This window comes from Eptatretus burgeri, chromosome 2, assembly GCF_056783735.1.
Source record: "Eptatretus burgeri isolate ZD-2024b chromosome 2, Ebu_testis_v1, whole genome shotgun sequence".
Lineage (NCBI taxonomy): Eukaryota > Metazoa > Chordata > Myxini > Myxiniformes > Myxinidae > Eptatretus > Eptatretus burgeri.
In genome coordinates, this window is record NC_140962.1 from 34,532,805 (window position 1) to 34,540,301 (window position 7,497).

Genomic DNA, 7,497 nt, shown 5'->3' on the forward strand with positions numbered 1-7,497 from the left:
CGCTTATTGGCCAATTATCAGCAACAGCGCAGACAGCAATGCATACCAATGAGGCTCCCAAGCACGGACCACGTGCAAATGTCAAAATCAATGAATATACAAATAATAAAGACCCACCCACATCTCTCACCCATGAATGGAGGGAATATCCAAGCAGCTCTCACTAAATCGACTAAACACAGGTGACTAGGATTATATGAATAAATTGACACCTCCCATGCTCTTCCAGCCGAAGGTGAGAGCTGATAGGCTATTCCCTCCATTCACGGGTGAGAGATGTCCGTGGGTGTTTCTTTCATATATGTACACACTATATATCATATATGTACACACTCTATATCATATATGTACACACTATATATCATATATGTACACACTATATCATATATGTACACACTATATATCATATATGTACACACTATATATCATATATGTACACACTCTATATCATATATGTACACACTATATATCATATATGTACACACTATATCATATATGTACACACTATATATCATATATGTACACACTCTATATCATATATGTACACACTATATATCATATATGTACACACTCTATATCATATATGTACACACTATATATCATATATGTACACACTCTATATCATATATGTACACACTATATATCATATATGTACACACTCTATATCATATATGTACACACTATATATCATATATGTACACACTCTATATCATATATGTACACCCGTGTTTATTTAAATTGTAATGTGTTTATTTCTGGCTGCTGTCGATTTTCCTCGATATTTTGTCGAAGTCGAGGAACTGAACCCCTCCTCTTCCCATTGGTCCTTGGAATCTACGATCGCAGTTTTAACTCTCGCGGAATTTTTCATAAACCTAACCCCCATTATAGTAGATGGTTTACTGTATAACATGATATTTCAAAATGTTGTGGATGAGTTATGACAAAATGTTGTGGATGAGTTGGGTCGGTGACAAGAACAAGCTGATTCGATTTTGGTGAAAACCTGGCTACAGATTCCGACACCAGAAGTTTTTAAATGATTCTTCACTATTGAGAGAATGTGCTAAAAATGATACATAGCATGATATTTCAAATGGACGATTTTGGACGAAACTTGATGGATGAGTTGGGGAGGTGACAACTGACAAGACCAAGCCGATTAGAATTTGGTGAAGATCCGGATCCAGATCCGACCTATCAGTGGGACACAAAACATAAACTGTTCAACCTAATATCCATTACTCGTGTTTCTTGGCCCAAGGAAGTCTCTTCTTATTATTGGTCTCCTTTGGTAGTGGTTTCGTTGCAGCAATTCGACCATGAAGGCCAAATTCACTCAGTCTCCTCTGAACAGGTGATGTTAAAATTTGTCTGTTACTTGAACTCACTGGAGGTATACGCTCCACCAAGTGGCATTCTCGTTTGCGTTTGCTTGTTTTTAGTTTTGTCATGCAAAATCGAAACTCATGGAAGAGCGCGTTGACAAAGGGCAAAAAGGCAACATCATGACAGGAGGAGAGTGGGGCCCACAGTTGGATCCAACAAGCAAGGGAATGACAACAAGAATGGAGGAGAGAGAGAAGGGGTGGAAATGGTATAACCTGCACTTAAGAGAGTTTGGTGAGGTAGGGTTAATCGGGGTAGAAAAGATTGTGCATGGGGATGGGGGATGACATGAAATGGCAGTGTGGTATTCGCTTGAAGCCATGGAGGGAAGAAGGAGGGTTAATAGGGGTAGAAAAGATTGGGATGGAGGATGACATGAAATGGCAGTGCTGCGGCGTTTGCTTTTGAAGCCCTAGAGGGAAGAGTGGGATCGAAGCACCTCCAAAAGACACTTCCACAAACTGGATAAAAGAGGAACAAAGGAGTTGTGGGTGGAAAGCATGGAGTTTGGCAGTTTGCGTGTACATTCTGGAGGAGCTACGGCAGGTCAGAGAGCCGAGAGAGTAGTTGTTGTGTGTGTGCCTGTGTGTGTCTGTGTCTGTGTCTGTGTCTGGAGGAGAGGCGGTTAAAAATAAATAAATAAAACAGTCCACCGACATGTCTGTGATGTTAGCAATGGACCTCTGAGAAAAGAGCAAATATTATCTTGATTGCAATTTGGCAAAGAAATGTGAGAAATGTTATTTTGCACGGTATAAACATAATTTACTTCCCCTGCTTGAAGTGGCCTGCACATTATTGTATTGTTCCTTTCAAGTGCAGATGAATAAACATTGGGAGATGTCGTGTGGAGTTAAAATTTGTTAATTAATAAGAATAGCGAGGAGCTCTTCCTTACAGGCTGGTTATTTCCCCCAGAATTTCTGAAATTTATTATCCAGTCCGATCGCGTAGTGGGAGACTGGGTTTTGCAATCGTGCGTGCATGCGTGCGTACGTGCGTGCGTGCGTGTGTGCATGCGAGCAGGGCATAGGCATAGGCCAGTTAGGCCATGGTGTCGGATCCCGCACCTAAGGCTTCAGGATGCCAATCTCTACATAACTGAATCTGAAGACACAAATCGATTATTGGATCGACAGACAACTAAATAGATAATTAGAGAGTTCATAGAACACATTATCCAAGCTCTGTTCAAAATAACACTGTAGAACAAAAATATTAAGGAGTTCAACAATAGATTAAAAAAATAGATAAAAAATATAGATAACAATAGATAAAAGAGAGCACGAATTAATAATTAGGTCAAAATGTCAAAGGGCAAAGTCACAGTGAGTACCAATATGGCTCATCATCCCGTCCACTATGCAGCAGGAGACAGCTGTTTTAAAAAATTATTTCAAAAAAACTTCCATGTTTATTTATTTAATTACCATTTGAGCTTCAGTATGTCTGTCCAGGCCATCATATCTTTTTTATCCATTTGAGCTTTTGTCATCAAATCTTCAACAAACATTTATCATATTAAGAATTTAGAGAAGAGTAGTTGATTGAATATCCTTTTTTTTAAGTTGTTGTATTTGTCAAGTTTAGTTTGAGTACAAAGCAGATGGAAACGGGCTTTGGATTTTGGGATGCCTTGTAGTTATGGTTGTAATACTTGCCCATACCTGAAGCGGTGCTGTGCTATACCTGCCGGTATTTAGAGAAAGAGAATTGTGGTCTTTCCCCTGGCCCTACCCTCAATCCCCAGGGCTTATTAATTATTTTCACTGCCTGAAACCCTCCCATGCACCCCTCTCCATCCCTCATGTGCAATGCTTCAGAAATACAGAGAAGTCAAATAAACACAAGCAAGAAAGACTTCACGCAGAGCACGATACTTGCAAAATCATCCACAAAACAAATTTGACCTCAAAAATAATTGGTGGTTTAGTTCACTGACCAAATGTGCAACTCCTCTTCAAATTTCAAATCAATCGGATGAAAATTGACCTTTTGGCCTATGTTGACCTTTTGGTCAATGTTGACCTCAAAAATAATTGGCTGGTTGAATTCAATGACCTGAAATATAAATCCTTTTCAAATTTCAAGTCAATCGTATGAAAATTGAGGATTTTAGAAATCCCACCTAGGTTGTTGACCTTTGGCCTATGTTCACTTTTTGGTCGATGTTAGCCTCAAAAATAATTGGCTGGTTGAATTCAATGACCTGAAATATAAATCCTCTTCAAATTTCAAGTCAATGGGATGAAAATTGAGGATTTTAGAAATCTCACCTAAGTTGTTGACCTTGAGCTAATGTTGACCTTTTGACCTCAAAAACAATAGGCTTCTTCCTTATGACAAACTCTACCATGTGGTGAAGTTTCGTGAAGTTCAGTTTAAAATTGTGACCTGTAGGCGATGAACAGACAGACAAACAAACAGAATAACAAAATCGACTAACCAATATACTTGAAAAATCTTGGATTTTGCAAGTAATAAAAACTCTATTTCTAGTCGGATGAAAATATTAATTGTGGAATATACTTTACAATTTTGTTTGGAGGAATGTTATATAGTACTTTGGTATATGGTTAATGGTTTATTCAGTGTTAGAACCATGCATGTCACAGGAATGTGGATGTGAACCGCCGAGAAAACGGAGCTTGTGAGTGGGCAGGTGATATCTGGTGTTGGTGTAGCACAGGCATGATGGACCGAATGGCCTTCTTCTGAATCAAAGTTCCTTGTATCTCCTTTATGTATATAATGTTGTGGTTTTGGAAAACTTACCCCAGGGGGAGAGCATACATGGACATGTAGGTGACCCAAGGATCAGTTATTTTTTGAGTCTTTGTGTGGATAGTTCCTTGATCCCTTGTCAAAGGGATGTTTGGAGGGCATGCGATGGCTTGGCTGTATTTGTCCTGTGTCATGTCTCCCCCCTCCCCCTCTCTTACTTTCAATCTTTCTTCCTTCATACCATCTTTCTGTTCAGTTCCTCTGTCACTTTCAATCTTCCCTCCATTACCCAATCGGCCTGTTTCAATGGCCCACCAATAATCTTCCCTCCACCAAATATCCTTTCAGCAGTCCCTCCTTCACCCCATCAGTCGTATCTTCAATCCCGCGGCCGTTCGGTCATCCCTCGGTGAAATGTTCCCAGCTCGTTTTTGTCTTTTCCTTCATTGGTCCAGCATCGTTCATATCCTAGCTGAGCCAGGACATTATCCCCCAACAATCTGTTTTTCTAGCTGTTACGTCCTTGGGCAGTTACGCTCGGCTGCATCTGATCCGGTTTGAACAAGGTGTACTGAGGCCGTCTCCCCTGGTCATTAGATCACGTGACCATTAGGTAAATGGTATTTATTAGATGGAGGACCCCAAGTCGCGTGGTCGAGTTATTGGCGTTCACAGTCGATTTGTGACCCGCCGCCTCACATAGTTATTTGTGTGCGATGGCCTGCGATTCCGGAGAGTCTGGTGGGAACCTGAGGTAGCTCCCACCCACCCCCATTGTCTTCTTGTCACGGTCTTCTTGCCCTAGACCCTGGGTCCGCAACAATATGTTATGCTTAATGACAGAACACACACACAAACAAAAAAAAACTCATGTCAGAACAGCTCTATACACAACACAACAGAGTTGGTAAAGTAATCCACGGCACATCTGCAAAAACTTTGATGTTCCAGTTCCAGAAAATTTGTGGGAACATGAACCAAAAGCAACCACTGAAAACAATGAAGGACCGCTCACGTATGACCTAATGATCCCATCAAGCGTGAACATCGAAAACAAAGCGTTGCGTCCAGATATCGTACTTGGGTAAAAAAAGGAGAGAAGAAGGCATTGCTAATTGAGGTGTTAATAGCAGTGATTTTGGACTAAACGATGCAGAAATCAAGAAAATGACCAAACACCAAGACTTCAAGAATGAAGTGAAAACATCCTGGAAGCTGAAGCATGCCAAAGTTGAACCAGTGATGACAAAGAACCACACGGGAATGATGATGAAGAACCTCACAGAGATATTAAAAATCATCCCTGGGAATGTTATGACACACGAGCTGCAGTTGGAAGCTGCCCAGGGTTGAACGACGATCCTGAAGAGAGCCCTCGGCACGAAACTTTGAGAACAAAAAACTTCACAGCTTGGTCCATGAATCGTGACCCCTTACTCAAATGAAGGTGGATACTTTGATCCCACCTTGGGAGGACTCGATTCCACATTCTGAAACCCACACATGAAGATACCAATCAGCGACACACATACATGGAGGTGCGTATTTTGAGACCTGGTAGGTCTCTGTTTCACCTCCTGAGGAAACCCACCCACATGTGGATATAGCAGGCAATAACAGCAACTCGTCCATGCACTTGCACACACACATACACAACACACAACACACACACCTGCGGCAGGAGCATTTAAAATCCACGCTATCTTCCTGGCGAAGGTCTGCCTTCATGCATGCATACTCGTACATGCAGCGACCTTTGCGTCCTACCGGTGGGTTCACTCTGAATCAAATTCGTACATGTTACAGTCCTCTCAACGGAATGGGAAGGGTGGGGGACTGGGGTGGGGGGGGTTGTGAGAGAGATAGAGGGGTGGAGAAGGAGGGAAGGAAGAGGAAATGGGTAGAGAGGGGAGTGGTCGGAGAGAGAGAGAGAGAGAGAGAGAGAGAGAGAGAGAGAGAGAGAGAGAGAGAGAGAGAGAGAGAGAGAGAGAGAGAGAGAGAGAGAGAGAGAGACAGAGACAGAGACAGAGACAGAGACAGAGACAGAGACAGAGACAGAGACAGAGACAGAGACAGAGACAGAGACAGAGACAGAGACAGAGACAGAGACAGACAGGGTCAGGGTCAGAAAGAAAGAGAGAGAGAGAGAGGGGGAAGGTTTGGAAGGGAGGAGGGGTGAGGGATTCTGGAAGGTGTGACGCCCAGTTTATCATCCATCCAAGAGACGGCACACACATTGATGAATCGCCCTGCCTGTGAAACACCGAGATGACAGTTTATAGTGTTACGGCCGTGGAAATTCGCAGAACACCATAAAGGTCCTTAGATCAGTTTTATATAGCTAAGTGTGTGTTCAGGTCGATTTCCCCACCGTTGTCTAAAGAGATTTATTCGTGTGGACAGGGCTGTGATCTTTGAGTTAGCCGTTATTCTTTGCTATCGTTATTTTGGACCAACCATACCACCAACCGCCTTTCTACAAACACGCAACCACACCACCCTCGCGACCACCACCCCACGCCAACCACGCCACCATTACAACCACACCACCAATCACCTTCTCCACACCCACGCTACAACCCTCTCCGCATCGAAAACCGTCTCTGCCATGGAGAAAGAAGAAGGCGTTCCGATAACGCACGGATTTTTCCTCTCACTTTCCCGTGCTTTGGGACGGGGGAGGGGCGAGTGGAGGGAGAATAGAGAAGTGCTACCAGGATGATTGCTTCAAAAAACCCCGACCTACGAGGGAAACGCCCCCCTTCTGGAAGTTTCCCGCAGGAGCTGGAAGGAGGGTGGGGCGAGAAAGGAGGGGAATAAAAGTGAGTGCTGAACTCAGCGAGGGGTGTGTGCGTCGTAAGAGAGAAGCTGCGTGGAAAGAACCGAGTCTCTGTCGGGGTTCGGAGTGTGTTTGTCGGGGTTCAGAGAGTCTGGAGAAGCCAAGAAGCTGCGTGGAGGTCTGGGCTCGTGTCAGAATCGGGAGTTTGGAACAGTCAGTCGGTGGAGGTCCAGGCGTCGCAAAGGAGACGTGGGCTGGAGACGCTGCCCTGCTGTGTCGCGCGAACCTGCGCGTTCATGTGGGGAGAGCCGGAGAGAGCTCGCCTGCCACGCGGAAGGCCCGAGCTCAACCGCAGCTACGCGAGCTGCCGTGGGGACGGGATGTCGCGACTCGCCCCATCAAGGCACCACGAGGGTGCAGGTAACCTGCAACGGTCTCGTGGGGCCCTTTCGGTCACCAAAGCCCCACGTTATAAAGGCCCACGGGCCCAGTCTGACTCCCTTGTCTCTGAGGGGGTCTTTCTTGCTTTTCTTTTGAGTGAATGTTGTGGCGCCGTGTCCCGCTAAGTAGAAACTGTTAAGTGTACATGGATAATAACTCATCAA

General features: G+C 44.0%; 1 protein-coding gene across 6 annotated transcripts in view; it reads left to right on the forward strand.

Moving 5' to 3' along the window:
- The window catches only part of LOC147031777 (ras-related protein M-Ras-like), a 787,730-nt gene that overhangs the window by 625,375 nt on the left and 154,858 nt on the right, over positions 1-7,497 (forward strand). The window lies entirely within an intron of this gene.